The sequence below is a fragment of the Pseudorasbora parva genome, chromosome 21 (genome assembly GCF_024679245.1).
Source record: "Pseudorasbora parva isolate DD20220531a chromosome 21, ASM2467924v1, whole genome shotgun sequence".
Lineage (NCBI taxonomy): Eukaryota > Metazoa > Chordata > Actinopteri > Cypriniformes > Gobionidae > Pseudorasbora > Pseudorasbora parva.
In genome coordinates, this window is record NC_090192.1 from 11304037 (window position 1) to 11320444 (window position 16408).

At 47.2% G+C, this 16408-nt stretch overlaps 33 non-coding genes across 33 annotated transcripts; all 33 read left to right on the forward strand.

Moving 5' to 3' along the window:
* The first annotated feature begins 481 nt into the window (after positions 1 to 481).
* trnal-aag (transfer RNA leucine (anticodon AAG)) lies at positions 482 to 563 on the forward strand. The gene has a single exon. It is a non-coding gene; the product is annotated as a tRNA-Leu (tRNA).
* A 218-nt stretch (positions 564 to 781) lies between these two features.
* trnal-uag (transfer RNA leucine (anticodon UAG)) lies at positions 782 to 863 on the forward strand. Its single transcript has one exon. It is a non-coding gene; the product is annotated as a tRNA-Leu (tRNA).
* Positions 864 to 1355: 492 nt separating this feature from the next.
* Positions 1356 to 1437, forward strand: trnal-aag (transfer RNA leucine (anticodon AAG)). Its single transcript has one exon. It is a non-coding gene; the product is annotated as a tRNA-Leu (tRNA).
* Positions 1438 to 1655: 218 nt separating this feature from the next.
* trnal-uag (transfer RNA leucine (anticodon UAG)) lies at positions 1656 to 1738 on the forward strand. Its single transcript has one exon. It is a non-coding gene; the product is annotated as a tRNA-Leu (tRNA).
* Positions 1739 to 2229: 491 nt separating this feature from the next.
* On the forward strand, positions 2230 to 2311 carry trnal-aag (transfer RNA leucine (anticodon AAG)). The gene has a single exon. It is a non-coding gene; the product is annotated as a tRNA-Leu (tRNA).
* Positions 2312 to 2529: 218 nt separating this feature from the next.
* Positions 2530 to 2611, forward strand: trnal-uag (transfer RNA leucine (anticodon UAG)). Its single transcript has one exon. It is a non-coding gene; the product is annotated as a tRNA-Leu (tRNA).
* A 492-nt stretch (positions 2612 to 3103) lies between these two features.
* Positions 3104 to 3185, forward strand: trnal-aag (transfer RNA leucine (anticodon AAG)). The gene has a single exon. It is a non-coding gene; the product is annotated as a tRNA-Leu (tRNA).
* A 218-nt stretch (positions 3186 to 3403) lies between these two features.
* Positions 3404 to 3485, forward strand: trnal-uag (transfer RNA leucine (anticodon UAG)). Its single transcript has one exon. It is a non-coding gene; the product is annotated as a tRNA-Leu (tRNA).
* Positions 3486 to 4278: 793 nt separating this feature from the next.
* trnal-uag (transfer RNA leucine (anticodon UAG)) lies at positions 4279 to 4360 on the forward strand. The gene has a single exon. It is a non-coding gene; the product is annotated as a tRNA-Leu (tRNA).
* A 492-nt stretch (positions 4361 to 4852) lies between these two features.
* Positions 4853 to 4934, forward strand: trnal-aag (transfer RNA leucine (anticodon AAG)). Its single transcript has one exon. It is a non-coding gene; the product is annotated as a tRNA-Leu (tRNA).
* Positions 4935 to 5152: 218 nt separating this feature from the next.
* On the forward strand, positions 5153 to 5234 carry trnal-uag (transfer RNA leucine (anticodon UAG)). The gene has a single exon. It is a non-coding gene; the product is annotated as a tRNA-Leu (tRNA).
* Positions 5235 to 6026: 792 nt separating this feature from the next.
* On the forward strand, positions 6027 to 6108 carry trnal-uag (transfer RNA leucine (anticodon UAG)). The gene has a single exon. It is a non-coding gene; the product is annotated as a tRNA-Leu (tRNA).
* A 492-nt stretch (positions 6109 to 6600) lies between these two features.
* Positions 6601 to 6682, forward strand: trnal-aag (transfer RNA leucine (anticodon AAG)). The gene has a single exon. It is a non-coding gene; the product is annotated as a tRNA-Leu (tRNA).
* A 218-nt stretch (positions 6683 to 6900) lies between these two features.
* Positions 6901 to 6982, forward strand: trnal-uag (transfer RNA leucine (anticodon UAG)). The gene has a single exon. It is a non-coding gene; the product is annotated as a tRNA-Leu (tRNA).
* A 492-nt stretch (positions 6983 to 7474) lies between these two features.
* On the forward strand, positions 7475 to 7556 carry trnal-aag (transfer RNA leucine (anticodon AAG)). The gene has a single exon. It is a non-coding gene; the product is annotated as a tRNA-Leu (tRNA).
* Positions 7557 to 7774: 218 nt separating this feature from the next.
* trnal-uag (transfer RNA leucine (anticodon UAG)) lies at positions 7775 to 7856 on the forward strand. Its single transcript has one exon. It is a non-coding gene; the product is annotated as a tRNA-Leu (tRNA).
* A 492-nt stretch (positions 7857 to 8348) lies between these two features.
* Positions 8349 to 8430, forward strand: trnal-aag (transfer RNA leucine (anticodon AAG)). Its single transcript has one exon. It is a non-coding gene; the product is annotated as a tRNA-Leu (tRNA).
* Positions 8431 to 8648: 218 nt separating this feature from the next.
* Positions 8649 to 8730, forward strand: trnal-uag (transfer RNA leucine (anticodon UAG)). Its single transcript has one exon. It is a non-coding gene; the product is annotated as a tRNA-Leu (tRNA).
* Positions 8731 to 9522: 792 nt separating this feature from the next.
* trnal-uag (transfer RNA leucine (anticodon UAG)) lies at positions 9523 to 9604 on the forward strand. Its single transcript has one exon. It is a non-coding gene; the product is annotated as a tRNA-Leu (tRNA).
* Positions 9605 to 10096: 492 nt separating this feature from the next.
* Positions 10097 to 10178, forward strand: trnal-aag (transfer RNA leucine (anticodon AAG)). Its single transcript has one exon. It is a non-coding gene; the product is annotated as a tRNA-Leu (tRNA).
* A 218-nt stretch (positions 10179 to 10396) lies between these two features.
* On the forward strand, positions 10397 to 10478 carry trnal-uag (transfer RNA leucine (anticodon UAG)). The gene has a single exon. It is a non-coding gene; the product is annotated as a tRNA-Leu (tRNA).
* A 492-nt stretch (positions 10479 to 10970) lies between these two features.
* trnal-aag (transfer RNA leucine (anticodon AAG)) lies at positions 10971 to 11052 on the forward strand. The gene has a single exon. It is a non-coding gene; the product is annotated as a tRNA-Leu (tRNA).
* A 218-nt stretch (positions 11053 to 11270) lies between these two features.
* trnal-uag (transfer RNA leucine (anticodon UAG)) lies at positions 11271 to 11352 on the forward strand. Its single transcript has one exon. It is a non-coding gene; the product is annotated as a tRNA-Leu (tRNA).
* A 492-nt stretch (positions 11353 to 11844) lies between these two features.
* On the forward strand, positions 11845 to 11926 carry trnal-aag (transfer RNA leucine (anticodon AAG)). The gene has a single exon. It is a non-coding gene; the product is annotated as a tRNA-Leu (tRNA).
* A 218-nt stretch (positions 11927 to 12144) lies between these two features.
* trnal-uag (transfer RNA leucine (anticodon UAG)) lies at positions 12145 to 12226 on the forward strand. The gene has a single exon. It is a non-coding gene; the product is annotated as a tRNA-Leu (tRNA).
* A 490-nt stretch (positions 12227 to 12716) lies between these two features.
* Positions 12717 to 12798, forward strand: trnal-aag (transfer RNA leucine (anticodon AAG)). Its single transcript has one exon. It is a non-coding gene; the product is annotated as a tRNA-Leu (tRNA).
* A 218-nt stretch (positions 12799 to 13016) lies between these two features.
* trnal-uag (transfer RNA leucine (anticodon UAG)) lies at positions 13017 to 13098 on the forward strand. The gene has a single exon. It is a non-coding gene; the product is annotated as a tRNA-Leu (tRNA).
* Positions 13099 to 13590: 492 nt separating this feature from the next.
* trnal-aag (transfer RNA leucine (anticodon AAG)) lies at positions 13591 to 13672 on the forward strand. Its single transcript has one exon. It is a non-coding gene; the product is annotated as a tRNA-Leu (tRNA).
* A 218-nt stretch (positions 13673 to 13890) lies between these two features.
* trnal-uag (transfer RNA leucine (anticodon UAG)) lies at positions 13891 to 13972 on the forward strand. Its single transcript has one exon. It is a non-coding gene; the product is annotated as a tRNA-Leu (tRNA).
* A 492-nt stretch (positions 13973 to 14464) lies between these two features.
* trnal-aag (transfer RNA leucine (anticodon AAG)) lies at positions 14465 to 14546 on the forward strand. The gene has a single exon. It is a non-coding gene; the product is annotated as a tRNA-Leu (tRNA).
* Positions 14547 to 14764: 218 nt separating this feature from the next.
* trnal-uag (transfer RNA leucine (anticodon UAG)) lies at positions 14765 to 14846 on the forward strand. The gene has a single exon. It is a non-coding gene; the product is annotated as a tRNA-Leu (tRNA).
* Positions 14847 to 15338: 492 nt separating this feature from the next.
* Positions 15339 to 15420, forward strand: trnal-aag (transfer RNA leucine (anticodon AAG)). Its single transcript has one exon. It is a non-coding gene; the product is annotated as a tRNA-Leu (tRNA).
* A 218-nt stretch (positions 15421 to 15638) lies between these two features.
* trnal-uag (transfer RNA leucine (anticodon UAG)) lies at positions 15639 to 15720 on the forward strand. Its single transcript has one exon. It is a non-coding gene; the product is annotated as a tRNA-Leu (tRNA).
* Positions 15721 to 16408: the final 688 nt, after the last annotated feature.

Below are 16408 nucleotides of genomic sequence, written 5' to 3' on the forward strand. Positions count from 1 at the left end.
AAAGAGGGCAATACACCTTAAGTGTGCTGCAAAACTGTGTAGCAGGAAATCTGCACCCTGTTGAATCAGGGACAACCAAAAATTACAATTGTAGTAATTTCAGTTTAAAAATGAATTGGAATCTAATAATAACATAGTCTTTAATCATAGAAGCAGCCGATTTGACTCAAGATTTTTTGGAAAATTGACAACTACCTCACGATTTTGAGTTTAACTTCAGCACAGCTAGCTGCCATTTTGGAGTAAGGCCCAATGGCTTTGATTAGATGATTCAGGTGTGTTTGATTAGAGATGGAATTGCAATCTGCAGATAGGGAGGCCTCCAGGAGTGTAACTGCATACCCCTGCATTTATGAGGTCTTTTAATCTGTGGAGGAGCTCCTCCAAGGCACGTGGAATGTCAACTGACTGACTTGTGGCCAAGTGCGACATTAAATTAAAATAAGAAGGCGAAAATGGCCCAGGGAAGGCACTCTCGCATGGTAGCGTGGCCGAGCGGTCTAAGGCGCTGGATTAAGGCTCCAGTCTCTTCGGGGGCGTGGGTTTGAATCCCACCGCTGCCAAGGAACACTTTTGGAAGGCTCTTGTGGCTGCTATGCCTGAGCAAGACGACTGGAGAAGTGACACTGCATGCTCCCAGTCTCTTCCAAAACCAGCCACTTTTGCTTTCCTGAGCCTTACTCGACAGGCTTCAGGGCCTCACAATGAAGGTCCGCACCCAACATTTTCTCCTATTCTAGAAAAATGGGCAGAAAAAGGCCCCCGAAAGAAACAGCAGTGGGGTAGTGTGGCCGAGGGGTCTAAGGCGCTGGATTTAGGCTCCAGTCTCTTCGGGGGCGTGGGTTCGAATCCCACCACTGCCAGCATTGATTTTAAAGAGGGCAATACACCTTAAGTGTGCTGCAAAACTGTGTAGCAGGAAATCTGCACCCTGTTGAATCAGGGACAACCAAAAATTACAATTGTAGTAATTTCAGTTTAAAAATGAGTTGGAATCTAATAATAACATGGTCTTTAATCATAGAAGCAGCCGATTTGACTCAAGATTTTTTGGAAAATTGACAACTACCTCACGATTTTGAGTTTAACTTCAGCACAGCTAGCTGCCATTTTGGAGTAAGGACCAATGGCTTTGATTAGATGATTCAGGTGTGTTTGATTAGAGATGGAATTGCAATCTGCAGATAGGGAGGCCTCCAGGAGTGTAACTGCATACCCCTGCATTTATGAGGTCTTTTAATCTGTGGAGGAGCTCCTCCAAGGCACGTGGAATGTCAACTGACTGACTTGTGGCCAAGTGTAACATTAAATTAAAATAAGAAAGCGAAAATGGCCCAGGGAAGGCACTCTCGCATGGTAGCGTGGCAGAGCGGTCTAAGGCGCTGGATTAAGGCTCCAGTCTCTTCGGGGGCGTGGGTTCGAATCCCACCGCTGCCAAGGAACACTTTTGGAAGGCTCTTGTGGCTGCTATGCCTGAGCAAGACGACTGGAGAAGTGACACTGCATGCTCCCAGTCTCTTCCAAAACCAGCCACTTTTGCTTTCCTGAGCCTTACTCGACAGGCTTCAGGGCCTCACAATGAAGGTCCGCACCCAACATTTTCTCCTATTCTAGAAAAATGGGCAGAAAAAGGCCCCCGAAAGAAACAGCAGTGGGGTAGTGTGGCCGAGGGGTCTAAGGCGCTGGATTTAGGCTCCAGTCTCTTCGGGGGCGTGGGTTCGAATCCCACCACTGCACGCATTGATTTTAAAGAGGGCAATACACCTTAAGTGTGCTGCAAAACTGTGTAGCAGGAAATCTGCACCCTGTTGAATCAGGGACAACCAAAAATTACAATTGTAGTAATTTCAGTTTAAAAATGAGTTGGAATCTAATAATAACATGGTCTTTAATCATAGAAGCAGCCGATTTGACTCAAGATTTTTTGGAAAATTGACAACTACCTCACGATTTTGAGTTTAACTTCAGCACAGCTAGCTGCCATTTTGGAGTAAGGACCAATGGCTTTGATTAGATGATTCAGGTGTGTTTGATTAGAGATGGAATTGCAATCTGCAGATAGGGAGGCCTCCAGGAGTGTATCTGCGTACCCCTGCATTTATGAGGTCTTTTAATCTGTGGAGGAGCTCCTCCAAGGCACGTGGAATGTCAACTGACTGACTTGTGGCCAAGTGCGACATTAAATTAAAATAAGAAGGCGAAAATGGCCCAGGGAAGGCACTCTTGCATGGTAGCGTGGCCGAGCGGTCTAAGGCGCTGGATTAAGGCTCCAGTCTCTTCGGGGGCGTGGGTTCGAATCCCACTGCTGCCAAGGAACACTTTTGGAAGGCTCTTGTGGCTGCTATGCCTGAGCAAGACGACTGGAGAAGTGACACTGCATGCTCCCAGTCTCTTCCAAAACCAGCCACTTTTGCTTTCCTGAGCCTTACTCGACAGGCTTCAGGGCCTCACAATGAAGGTCCGCACCCAACATTTTCTCCTATTCTAGAAAAATGGGCAGAAAAAGGCCCCCGAAAGAAACAGCAGTGGGGTAGTGTGGCCGAGGGGTCTAAGGCGCTGGATTTAGGCTCCAGTCTCTTCGGGGGCGTGGGTTCGAATCCCACCACTGCCAGCATTGATTTTAAAGAGGGCAATACACCTTAAGTGTGCTGCAAAACTGTGTAGCAGGAAATCTGCACCCTGTTGAATCAGGGACAACCAAAAATTACAATTGTAGTAATTTCAGTTTAAAAATGAATTGGAATCTAATAATAACATAGTCTTTAATCATAGAAGCAGCCGATTTGACTCAAGATTTTTTGAAAAATTGACAACTACCTCACGATCTTGAGTTTAACTTCAGCACAGCTAGCTGCCATTTTGGAGTAAGGCCCAATGGCTTTGATTAGATGATTCAGGTGTGTTTGATTAGAGATGGAATTGCAATCTGCAGATAGGGAGGCCTCCAGGAGTGTAACTGCATACCCCTGCATTTATGAGGTCTTTTAATCTGTGGAGGAGCTCCTCCAAGGCACGTGGAATGTCAACTGACTGACTTGTGGCCAAGTGCGACATTAAATTAAAATAAGAAGGCGAAAATGGCCCAGGGAAGGCACTCTCGCATGGTAGCGTGGCCGAGTGGTCTAAGGCGCTGGATTAAGGCTCCAGTCTCTTCGGGGGCGTGGGTTCGAATCCCACCGCTGCCAAGGAACACTTTTGGAAGGCTCTTGTGGCTGCTATGCCTGAGCAAGACGACTGGAGAAGTGACACTGCATGCTCCCAGTCTCTTCCAAAACCAGCCACTTTTGCTTTCCTGAGCCTTACTCGACAGGCTTCAGGGCCTCACAATGAAGGTCCGCACCCAACATTTTCTCCTATTCTAGAAAAATGGGCAGAAAAAGGCCCCCGAAAGAAACAGCAGTGGGGTAGTGTGGCCGAGGGGTCTAAGGCGCTGGATTTAGGCTCCAGTCTCTTCGGGGGCGTGGGTTCGAATCCCACCACTGCCAGCATTGAATTTAAAGAGGGCAATACACCTTAAGTGTGCTGCAAAACTGTGTAGCAGGAAATCTGCACCCTGTTGAATCAGGGACAACCAAAAATTACAATTGTAGTAATTTCAGTTTAAAAATGAGTTGGAATCTAATAATAACATGGTCTTTAATCATAGAAGCAGCCGATTTGACTCAAGATTTTTCGGAAAATTGACAACTACCTCACGATTTTGAGTTTAACTTCAGCACAGCTAGCTGCCATTTTGGAGTAAGGCCCAATGGCTTTGATTAGATGATTCAGGTGTGTTTGATTAGAGATGGAATTGCAATCTGCAGATAGGGAGGCCTCCAGGAGTGTAACTGCATACCCCTGCATTTATGAGGTCTTTTAATCTGTGGAGGAGCTCCTCCAAGGCACGTGGAATGTCAACTGACTGACTTGTGGCCAAGTGCGACATTAAATTAAAATAAGAAGGCGAAAATGACCCAGGGAAGGCACTCTCGCATGGTAGCGTGGCCGAGCGGTCTAAGGCGCTGGATTAAGGCTCCAGTCTCTTCGGGGGCGTGGGTTTGTAATCCCACCGCTGCCAAGCAATACTTTTGGAAGGCTCTTGTGGCTGCTATGCCTGAGCATGACGACTGGAGAAGTGACACTGCATGCTCCCAGTCTCTTCCAAAACCAGCCACTTTTGCTTTCCTGAGCCTTACTCGACAGGCTTCAGGGCCTCACAATGAAGGTCCGCACCCAACATTTTCTCCTATTCTAGAAAAATGGGCAGAAAAAGGCCCCCGAAAGAAACAGCAGTGGGGTAGTGTGGCCGAGGGGTCTAAGGCGCTGGATTTAGGCTCCAGTCTCTTCGGGGGCGTGGGTTCGAATCCCACCACTGCCAGCATTGATTTTAAAGAGGGCAATGCACCTTAAGTGTGCTGCAAAACTGTCTAGCAGGAAATCTGCACCCTGTTGAATCAGGGACAACCAAAAATTACAATTGTAGTAATTTCAGTTTAAAAATGATTTGGAATCTAATAATAACATAGTCTTTAATCATAGAAGCAGCCGATTTGACTCAAGATTTTTTGGAAAATTGACAACTACCTCACGATTTTGAGTTTATCTTCAGCACAGCTAGCTGCTATTTTGGAGTAAGGCCCAATGGCTTTGATTAGATTATTCAGGTGTGTTTGATTAGAGATGGAATTGCAATCTGCAGATAGGGAGGCCTCCAGGAGTGTAACTGCGTACCCTTGCATTTATGAGGTCTTTTAATCTGTGGAGGAGCTCCTCCAAGGCACATGGAATGTCAACTGACTGACTTGTGGCCAAGTGCGACATTAAATTAAAATAAGAAGGCGAAAATGGCCCAGGGAAGGCACTCTCGCATGGTAGCGTGGCCGAGCGGTCTAAGGCGCTGGATTAAGGCTCCAGTCTCTTCGGGGGCGTGGGTTCGAATCCCACCGCTGCCAAGGAACACTTTTGGAAGGCTCTTGTGGCTGCTATGCCTGAGCAAGACGACTGGAGAAGTGACACTGCATGCTCCCAGTCTCTTCCAAAACCAGCCACTTTTGCTTTCCTGAGCCTTACTCGACAGGCTTCAGGGCCTCACAATGAAGGTCCGCACCCAACATTTTCTCCTATTCTAGAAAAATGGGCAGAAAAAGGCCCCCGAAAGAAACAGCAGTGGGGTAGTGTGGCCGAGGGGTCTAAGGCGCTGGATTTAGGCTCCAGTCTCTTCGGGGGCGTGGGTTCGAATCCCACCACTGCCAGCATTGATTTTAAAGAGGGCAATACACCTTAAGTGTGCTGCAAAACTGTGTAGCAGGAAATCTGCACCCTGTTGAATCAGGGACAACCAAAAATTACAATTGTAGTAATTTCAGTTTAAAAATGAGTTGGAATCTAATAATAACATAGTCTTTAATCATAGAAGCAGCCGATTTGACTCAAGATTTTTTGGAAAATTGACAACTACCTCACGATTTTGAGTTTAACTTCAGCACAGCTAGCTGCCATTTTGGAGTAAGGCCCAATGGCTTTGATTAGATGATTCAGGTGTGTTTGATTAGAGATGGAATTGCAATCTGCAGATAGGGAGGCCTCCAGGAGTGTAACTGCGTACCCCTGCATTTATGAGGTCTTTTAATCTGTGGAGGAGCTCCTCCAAGGCACATGGAATGTCAACTGACTGACTTGTGGCCAAGTGCGACATTAAATTAAAATAAGAAGGCGAAAATGGCCCAGGGAAGGCACTCTCGCATGGTAGCGTGGCCGAGCGTTCTAAGGCGCTGGATTAAGGCTCCAGTGTCTTCGGGGGCGTGGGTTCGAATCTCACCGCTGCCAAGGAACACTTTTGGAAGGCTCTTGTGGCTGCTATGCCTGAGCAAGACGACTGGAGAAGTGACACTGCATGCTCCCAGTCTCTTCCAAAACCAGCCACTTTTGCTTTCCTGAGCCTTACTCGACAGGCTTCAGGGCCTCACAATGAAGGTCCGCACCCAACAGTTTCTCCTATTCTAGAAAAATGGGAAGAAAAAGGCCCCCGAAAGAAACAGCAGTGGGGTAGTGTGGCCGAGGGGTCTAAGGCGCTGGATTTAGGCTCCAGTCTCTTCGGGGGCGTGGGTTCGAATCCCACCACTGCCAGCATTGATTTTAAAGAGGGCAATACACCTTAAGTGTGCTGCAAAACTGTGTAGCAGGAAATCTGCACCCTGTTGAATCAGGGACAACCAAAAATTACAATTGTAGTAATTTCAGTTTAAAAATGAGTTGGAATCTAATAATAACATGGTCTTTAATCATAGAAGCAGCCGATTTGACTCAAGATTTTTTGGAAAATTGACAACTACCTCACGATTTTGAGTTTAACTTCAGCACAGCTAGCTGCCATTTTGGAGTAAGGCCCAATGGCTTTGATTAGATGATTCAGGTGTGTTTGATTAGAGATGGAATTGCAATCTGCAGATAGGGAGGCCTCCAGGAGTGTAACTGCGTACCCCTGCATTTATGAGGTCTTTTAATCTGTGGAGGAGCTCCTCCAAGGCACATGGAATGTCAACTGACTGACTTGTGGCCAAGTGCGACATTAAATTAAAATAAGAATGCGAAAATGGCCCAGGGAAGGCACTCTCGCATGGTAGCGTGGCCGAGCGGTCTAAGGCGCTGGATTAAGGCTCCAGTCTCTTCGGGGGCGTGGGTTCGAATCCCACCGCTGCCAAGGAACACTCTTGGAAGGCTCTTGTGGCTGCTATGCCTGAGCAAGACGACTGGAGAAGTCACACTGCATGCTCCCAGTCTCTTCCAAAACCAGCCACTTTTGCTTTCCTGAGCCTTACTCGACAGGCTTCAGGGCCTCACAATGAAGGTCCGCACCCAACATTTTCTCCTATTCTAGAAAAATGGGCAGAAAAAGGCCCCCGAAAGAAACAGCAGTGGGGTAGTGTGGCCGAGGGGTCTAAGGCGCTGGATTTAGGCTCCAGTCTCTTCGGGGGCGTGGGTTCGAATCCCACCACTGCCAGCATTGATTTTAAAGAGGGCAATACACCTTAAGTGTGCTGCAAAACTGTGTAGCAGGAAATCTGCACCCTGTTGAATCAGGGACAACCAAAAATTACAATTGTAGTAATTTCAGTTTAAAAATGAGTTGGAATCTAATAATAACATAGTCTTTAATCATAGAAGCAGCCGATTTGACTCAAGATTTTTTGGAAAATTGACAACTACCTCACGATTTTGAGTTTAACTTCAGCACAGCTAGCTGCCATTTTGGAGTAAGGCCCAATGGCTTTGATTAGATGATTCAGGTGTGTTTGATTAGAGATGGAATTGCAATCTGCAGATAGGGAGGCCTCCAGGAGTGTAACTGCGTACCCCTGCATTTATGAGGTCTTTTAATCTGTGGAGGAGCTCCTCCAAGGCACATGGAATGTCAACTGACTGACTTGTGGCCAAGTGTGACATTAAATGAAAACAAGAAGGCGAAAATGGCCCAGGGAAGGCACTCTCGCATGGTAGCGTGGCCGAGCGGTCTAAGGCGCTGGATTAAGGCTCCAGTCTCTTCGGGGGCGTGGGTTCAAATCCCACCGCTGCCAAGGAACACTTTTGGAAGGCTCTTGTGGCTGCTATGCCTGAGCAAGACGACTGGAGAAGTGACACTGCATGCTCCCAGTCTCTTCCAAAACCAGCCACTTTTGCTTTCCTGAGCCTTACTCGACAGGCTTCAGGGCCTCACAATGAAGGTCCGCACCCAACAGTTTCTCCTATTCTAGAAAAATGGGAAGAAAAAGGCCCCCGAAAGAAACAGCAGTGGGGTAGTGTGGCCGAGGGGTCTAAGGCGCTGGATTTAGGCTCCAGTCTCTTCGGGGGCGTGGGTTCGAATCCCACCACTGCCAGCATTGATTTTAAAGAGGGCAATACACCTTAAGTGTGCTGCAAAACTGTCTAGCAGGAAATCTGCACCCTGTTGAATCAGGGACAACCAAAAATTACAATTGTAGTAATTTCAGTTTAAAAATGATTTGGAATCTAATAATAACATAGTCTTTAATCATAGAAGCAGCCGATTTGACTCAAGATTTTTTGGAAAATTGACAACTACCTCACGATTTTGAGTTTAACTTCAGCACAGCTAGCTGCCATTTTGGAGTAAGGCCCAATGGCTTTGATTAGATGATTCAGGTGTGTTTGATTAGAGATGGAATTGCAATCTGCAGATAGGGAGGCCTCCAGGAGTGTAACTGCGTACCCCTGCATTTATGAGGTCTTTTAATCTGTGGAGGAGCTCCTCCAAGGCACATGGAATGTCAACTGACTGACTTGTGGCCAAGTGCGACATTAAATTAAAATAAGAAGGCGAAAATGGCCCAGGGAAGGCACTCTCGCATGGTAGCGTGGCCGAGCGGTCTAAGGCGCTGGATTAAGGCTCCAGTGTCTTCGGGGGCGTGGGTTCGAATCCCACCGCTGCCAAGGAACACTTTTGGAAGGCTCTTGTGGCTGCTATGCCTGAGCAAGACGACTGGAGAAGTGACACTGCATGCTCCCAGTCTCTTCCAAAACCAGCCACTTTTGCTTTCCTGAGCCTTACTCGACAGGCTTCAGGGCCTCACAATGAAGGTCCGCACCCAACATTTTCTCCTATTCTAGAAAAATGGGCAGAAAAAGGCCCCCGAAAGAAACAGCAGTGGGGTAGTGTGGCCGAGGGGTCTAAGGCGCTGGATTTAGGCTCCAGTCTCTTCGGGGGCGTGGGTTCGAATCCCACCACTGCCAGCATTGATTTTAAAGAGGGCAATACACCTTAAGTGTGCTGCAAAACTGTGTAGCAGGAAATCTGCACCCTGTTGAATCAGGGACAACCAAAAATTACAATTGTAGTAATTTCAGTTTAAAAATGAGTTGGAATCTAATAATAACATAGTCTTTAATCATAGAAGCAGCCGATTTGACTCAAGATTTTTTGGAAAATTGACAACTACCTCACGATTTTGAGTTTAACTTCAGCACAGCTAGCTGCCATTTTGGAGTAAGGCCCAATGGCTTTGATTAGATGATTCAGGTGTGTTTGATTAGAGATGGAATTGCAATCTGCAGATAGGGAGGCCTCCAGGAGTGTAACTGCGTACCCCTGCATTTATGAGGTCTTTTAATCTGTGGAGGAGCTCCTCCAAGGCACATGGAATGTCAACTGACTGACTTGTGGCCAAGTGCGACATTAAATTAAAATAAGAAGGCGAAAATGGCCCAGGGAAGGCACTCTCGCATGGTAGCGTGGCCGAGCGTTCTAAGGCGCTGGATTAAGGCTCCAGTGTCTTCGGGGGCGTGGGTTCGAATCTCACCGCTGCCAAGGAACACTTTTGGAAGGCTCTTGTGGCTGCTATGCCTGAGCAAGACGACTGGAGAAGTGACACTGCATGCTCCCAGTCTCTTCCAAAACCAGCCACTTTTGCTTTCCTGAGCCTTACTCGACAGGCTTCAGGGCCTCACAATGAAGGTCCGCACCCAACAGTTTCTCCTATTCTAGAAAAATGGGAAGAAAAAGGCCCCCGAAAGAAACAGCAGTGGGGTAGTGTGGCCGAGGGGTCTAAGGCGCTGGATTTAGGCTCCAGTCTCTTCGGGGGCGTGGGTTCGAATCCCACCACTGCCAGCATTGATTTTAAAGAGGGCAATACACCTTAAGTGTGCTGCAAAACTGTGTAGCAGGAAATCTGCACCCTGTTGAATCAGGGACAACCAAAAATTACAATTGTAGTAATTTCAGTTTAAAAATGAGTTGGAATCTAATAATAACATGGTCTTTAATCATAGAAGCAGCCGATTTGACTCAAGATTTTTTGGAAAATTGACAACTACCTCACGATTTTGAGTTTAACTTCAGCACAGCTAGCTGCCATTTTGGAGTAAGGCCCAATGGCTTTGATTAGATGATTCAGGTGTGTTTGATTAGAGATGGAATTGCAATCTGCAGATAGGGAGGCCTCCAGGAGTGTAACTGCGTACCCCTGCATTTATGAGGTCTTTTAATCTGTGGAGGAGCTCCTCCAAGGCACATGGAATGTCAACTGACTGACTTGTGGCCAAGTGCGACATTAAATTAAAATAAGAATGCGAAAATGGCCCAGGGAAGGCACTCTCGCATGGTAGCGTGGCCGAGCGGTCTAAGGCGCTGGATTAAGGCTCCAGTCTCTTCGGGGGCGTGGGTTCGAATCCCACCGCTGCCAAGGAACACTCTTGGAAGGCTCTTGTGGCTGCTATGCCTGAGCAAGACGACTGGAGAAGTCACACTGCATGCTCCCAGTCTCTTCCAAAACCAGCCACTTTTGCTTTCCTGAGCCTTACTCGACAGGCTTCAGGGCCTCACAATGAAGGTCCGCACCCAACATTTTCTCCTATTCTAGAAAAATGGGCAGAAAAAGGCCCCCGAAAGAAACAGCAGTGGGGTAGTGTGGCCGAGGGGTCTAAGGCGCTGGATTTAGGCTCCAGTCTCTTCGGGGGCGTGGGTTCGAATCCCACCACTGCCAGCATTGATTTTAAAGAGGGCAATACACCTTAAGTGTGCTGCAAAACTGTGTAGCAGGAAATCTGCACCCTGTTGAATCAGGGACAACCAAAAATTACAATTGTAGTAATTTCAGTTTAAAAATGAGTTGGAATCTAATAATAACATAGTCTTTAATCATAGAAGCAGCCGATTTGACTCAAGATTTTTTGGAAAATTGACAACTACCTCACGATTTTGAGTTTAACTTCAGCACAGCTAGCTGCCATTTTGGAGTAAGGCCCAATGGCTTTGATTAGATGATTCAGGTGTGTTTGATTAGAGATGGAATTGCAATCTGCAGATAGGGAGGCCTCCAGGAGTGTAACTGCGTACCCCTGCATTTATGAGGTCTTTTAATCTGTGGAGGAGCTCCTCCAAGGCACATGGAATGTCAACTGACTGACTTGTGGCCAAGTGTGACATTAAATGAAAACAAGAAGGCGAAAATGGCCCAGGGAAGGCACTCTCGCATGGTAGCGTGGCCGAGCGGTCTAAGGCGCTGGATTAAGGCTCCAGTCTCTTCGGGGGCGTGGGTTCAAATCCCACCGCTGCCAAGGAACACTTTTGGAAGGCTCTTGTGGCTGCTATGCCTGAGCAAGACGACTGGAGAAGTGACACTGCATGCTCCCAGTCTCTTCCAAAACCAGCCACTTTTGCTTTCCTGAGCCTTACTCGACAGGCTTCAGGGCCTCACAATGAAGGTCCGCACCCAACAGTTTCTCCTATTCTAGAAAAATGGGAAGAAAAAGGCCCCCGAAAGAAACAGCAGTGGGGTAGTGTGGCCGAGGGGTCTAAGGCGCTGGATTTAGGCTCCAGTCTCTTCGGGGGCGTGGGTTCGAATCCCACCACTGCCAGCATTGATTTTAAAGAGGGCAATACACCTTAAGTGTGCTGCAAAACTGTCTAGCAGGAAATCTGCACCCTGTTGAATCAGGGACAACCAAAAATTACAATTGTAGTAATTTCAGTTTAAAAATGATTTGGAATCTAATAATAACATAGTCTTTAATCATAGAAGCAGCCGATTTGACTCAAGATTTTTTGGAAAATTGACAACTACCTCACGATTTTGAGTTTAACTTCAGCACAGCTAGCTGCCATTTTGGAGTAAGGCCCAATGGCTTTGATTAGATGATTCAGGTGTGTTTGATTAGAGATGGAATTGCAATCTGCAGATAGGGAGGCCTCCAGGAGTGTAACTGCGTACCCCTGCATTTATGAGGTCTTTTAATCTGTGGAGGAGCTCCTCCAAGGCACATGGAATGTCAACTGACTGACTTGTGGCCAAGTGCGACATTAAATTAAAATAAGAATGCAAAAATGGCCCAGGGAAGGCACTCTCGCATGGTAGCGTGGCCGAGCGGTCTAAGGCGCTGGATTAAGGCTCCAGTCTCTTCGGGGGCGTGGGTTCGAATCCCACCGCTGCCAAGGAACACTTTTGGAAGGCTCTTGTGGCTGCTATGCCTGAGCAAGACGACTGGAGAAGTGACACTGCATGCTCCCAGTCTCTTCCAAAACCAGCCACTTTTGCTTTCCTGAGCCTTACTCGACAGGCTTCAGGGCCTCACAATGAAGGTCCACACCCAACATTTTCTCCTATTCTAGAAAAATGGGCAGAAAAAGGCCCCCGAAAGAAACAGCAGTGGGGTAGTGTGGCCGAGGGGTCTAAGGCGCTGGATTTAGGCTCCAGTCTCTTCGGGGGCGTGGGTTCGAATCCCACCACTGCCAGCATTGATTTTAAAGAGGGCAATGCACCTTAAGTGTTGCAAAACTGTCTAGCAGGAAATCTGCACCCTGTTGAATCAGGGACAACCAAAAATTACAATTGTAGTAATTTCAGTTTAAAAATGATTTGGAATCTAATAATAACATAGTCTTTAATCATAGAAGCAGCCGATTTGACTCAAGATTTTTTGGAAAATTGACAACTACCTCACGATTTTGAGTTTATCTTCAGCACAGCTAGCTGCTATTTTGGAGTAAGGCCCAATGGCTTTGATTAGATTATTCAGGTGTGTTTGATTAGAGATGGAATTGCAATCTGCAGATAGGGAGGCCTCCAGGAGTGTAACTGCGTACCCTTGCATTTATGAGGTCTTTTAATCTGTGGAGGAGCTCCTCCAAGGCACATGGAATGTCAACTGACTGACTTGTGGCCAAGTGCGACATTAAATTAAAATAAGAAGGCGAAAATGGCCCAGGGAAGGCACTCTCGCATGGTAGCGTGGCCGAGCGGTCTAAGGCGCTGGATTAAGGCTCCAGTCTCTTCGGGGGCGTGGGTTCGAATCCCACCGCTGCCAAGGAACACTTTTGGAAGGCTCTTGTGGCTGCTATGCCTGAGCAAGACGACTGGAGAAGTGACACTGCATGCTCCCAGTCTCTTCCAAAACCAGCCACTTTTGCTTTCCTGAGCCTTACTCGACAGGCTTCAGGGCCTCACAATGAAGGTCCGCACCCAACATTTTCTCCTATTCTAGAAAAATGGGCAGAAAAAGGCCCCCGAAAGAAACAGCAGTGGGGTAGTGTGGCCGAGGGGTCTAAGGCGCTGGATTTAGGCTCCAGTCTCTTCGGGGGCGTGGGTTCGAATCCCACCACTGCCAGCATTGATTTTAAAGAGGGCAATACACCTTAAGTGTGCTGCAAAACTGTGTAGCAGGAAATCTGCACCCTGTTGAATCAGGGACAACCAAAAATTACAATTGTAGTAATTTCAGTTTAAAAATGAGTTGGAATCTAATAATAACATAGTCTTTAATCATAGAAGCAGCCGATTTGACTCAAGATTTTTTGGAAAATTGACAACTACCTCACGATTTTGAGTTTAACTTCAGCACAGCTAGCTGCCATTTTGGAGTAAGGCCCAATGGCTTTGATTAGATGATTCAGGTGTGTTTGATTAGAGATGGAATTGCAATCTGCAGATAGGGAGGCCTCCAGGAGTGTAACTGCGTACCCCTGCATTTATGAGGTCTTTTAATCTGTGGAGGAGCTCCTCCAAGGCACATGGAATGTCAACTGACTGACTTGTGGCCAAGTGCGACATTAAATTAAAATAAGAAGGCGAAAATGGCCCAGGGAAGGCACTCTCGCATGGTAGCGTGGCCGAGCGGTCTAAGGCGCTGGATTAAGGCTCCAGTGTCTTCGGGGGCGTGGGTTCGAATCCCACCGCTGCCAAGGAACACTTTTGGAAGGCTCTTGTGGCTGCTATGCCTGAGCAAGACGACTGGAGAAGTGACACTGCATGCTCCCAGTCTCTTCCAAAACCAGCCACTTTTGCTTTCCTGAGCCTTACTCGACAGGCTTCAGGGCCTCACAATGAAGGTCCGCACCCAACATTTTCTCCTATTCTAGAAAAATGGGCAGAAAAAGGCCCCCGAAAGAAACAGCAGTGGGGTAGTGTGGCCGAGGGGTCTAAGGCGCTGGATTTAGGCTCCAGTCTCTTCGGGGGCGTGGGTTCGAATCCCACCACTGCCAGCATTGATTTTAAAGAGGGCAATACACCTTAAGTGTGCTGCAAAACTGTGTAGCAGGAAATCTGCACCCTGTTGAATCAGGGACAACCAAAAATTACAATTGTAGTAATTTCAGTTTAAAAATGAGTTGGAATCTAATAATAACATAGTCTTTAATCATAGAAGCAGCCGATTTGACTCAAGATTTTTTGGAAAATTGACAACTACCTCACGATTTTGAGTTTAACTTCAGCACAGCTAGCTGCCATTTTGGAGTAAGGCCCAATGGCTTTGATTAGATGATTCAGGTGTGTTTGATTAGAGATGGAATTGCAATCTGCAGATAGGGAGGCCTCCAGGAGTGTAACTGCGTACCCCTGCATTTATGAGGTCTTTTAATCTGTGGAGGAGCTCCTCCAAGGCACATGGAATGTCAACTGACTGACTTGTGGCCAAGTGCGACATTAAATTAAAATAAGAAGGCGAAAATGGCCCAGGGAAGGCACTCTCGCATGGTAGCGTGGCCGAGCGGTCTAAGGCGCTGGATTAAGGCTCCAGTGTCTTCGGGGGCGTGGGTTCGAATCTCACCGCTGCCAAGGAACACTTTTGGAAGGCTCTTGTGGCTGCTATGCCTGAGCAAGACGACTGGAGAAGTGACACTGCATGCTCCCAGTCTCTTCCAAAACCAGCCACTTTTGCTTTCCTGAGCCTTACTCGACAGGCTTCAGGGCCTCACAATGAAGGTCCGCACCCAACAGTTTCTCCTATTCTAGAAAAATGGGAAGAAAAAGGCCCCCGAAAGAAACAGCAGTGGGGTAGTGTGGCCGAGGGGTCTAAGGCGCTGGATTTAGGCTCCAGTCTCTTCGGGGGCGTGGGTTCGAATCCCACCACTGCCAGCATTGATTTTAAAGAGGGCAATACACCTTAAGTGTGCTGCAAAACTGTGTAGCAGGAAATCTGCACCCTGTTGAATCAGGGACAACCAAAAATTACAATTGTAGTAATTTCAGTTTAAAAATGAGTTGGAATCTAATAATAACATAGTCTTTAATCATAGAAGCAGCCGATTTGACTCAAGATTTTTTGGAAAATTGACAACTACCTCACGATTTTGAGTTTAACTTCAGCACAGCTAGCTGCCATTTTGGAGTAAGGCCCAATGGCTTTGATTAGATGATTCAGGTGTGTTTGATTAGAGATGGAATTGCAATCTGCAGATAGGGAGGCCTCCAGGAGTGTAACTGCGTACCCCTGCATTTATGAGGTCTTTTAATCTGTGGAGGAGCTCCTCCAAGGCACATGGAATGTCAACTGACTGACTTGTGGCCAAGTGCGACATTAAATTAAAATAAGAAGGCGAAAATGGCCCAGGGAAGGCACTCTCGCATGGTAGCGTGGCCGAGCGGTCTAAGGCGCTGGATTAAGGCTCCAGTGTCTTCGGGGGCGTGGGTTCGAATCTCACCGCTGCCAAGGAACACTTTTGGAAGGCTCTTGTGGCTGCTATGCCTGAGCAAGACGACTGGAGAAGTGACACTGCATGCTCCCAGTCTCTTCCAAAACCAGCCACTTTTGCTTTCCTGAGCCTTACTCGACAGGCTTCAGGGCCTCACAATGAAGGTCCGCACCCAACAGTTTCTCCTATTCTAGAAAAATGGGAAGAAAAAGGCCCCCGAAAGAAACAGCAGTGGGGTAGTGTGGCCGAGGGGTCTAAGGCGCTGGATTTAGGCTCCAGTCTCTTCGGGGGCGTGGGTTCGAATCCCACCACTGCCAGCATTGATTTTAAAGAGGGCAATACACCTTAAGTGTGCTGCAAAACTGTGTAGCAGGAAATCTGCACCCTGTTGAATCAGGGACAACCAAAAATTACAATTGTAGTAATTTCAGTTTAAAAATGAGTTGGAATCTAATAATAACATGGTCTTTAATCATAGAAGCAGCCGATTTGACTCAAGATTTTTTGGAAAATTGACAACTACCTCACGATTTTGAGTTTAACTTCAGCACAGCTAGCTGCCATTTTGGAGTAAGGCCCAATGGCTTTGATTAGATGATTCAGGTGTGTTTGATTAGAGATGGAATTGCAATCTGCAGATAGGGAGGCCTCCAGGAGTGTATCTGCGTACCCCTGCATTTATGAGGTCTTTTAATCTGTGGAGGAGCTCCTCCAAGGCACGTGGAATGTCAACTGACTGACTTGTGGCCAAGTGCGACATTAAATTAAAATAAGAAGGCGAAAATGGCCCAGGGAAGGCACTCTTGCATGGTAGCGTGGCCGAGCGGTCTAAGGCGCTGGATTAAGGCTCCAGTCTCTTCGGGGCATGGGTTCGAATCCCACTGCTGCCAAGGAACACTTTTGGAAGGCTCTTGTGGCTGCTATGCCTGAGCAAGACGACTGGAGAAGTGACACTGCATGCTCCCAGTCTCTTCCAAAACCAGCCACTTTTGCTTTCCTGAGCCT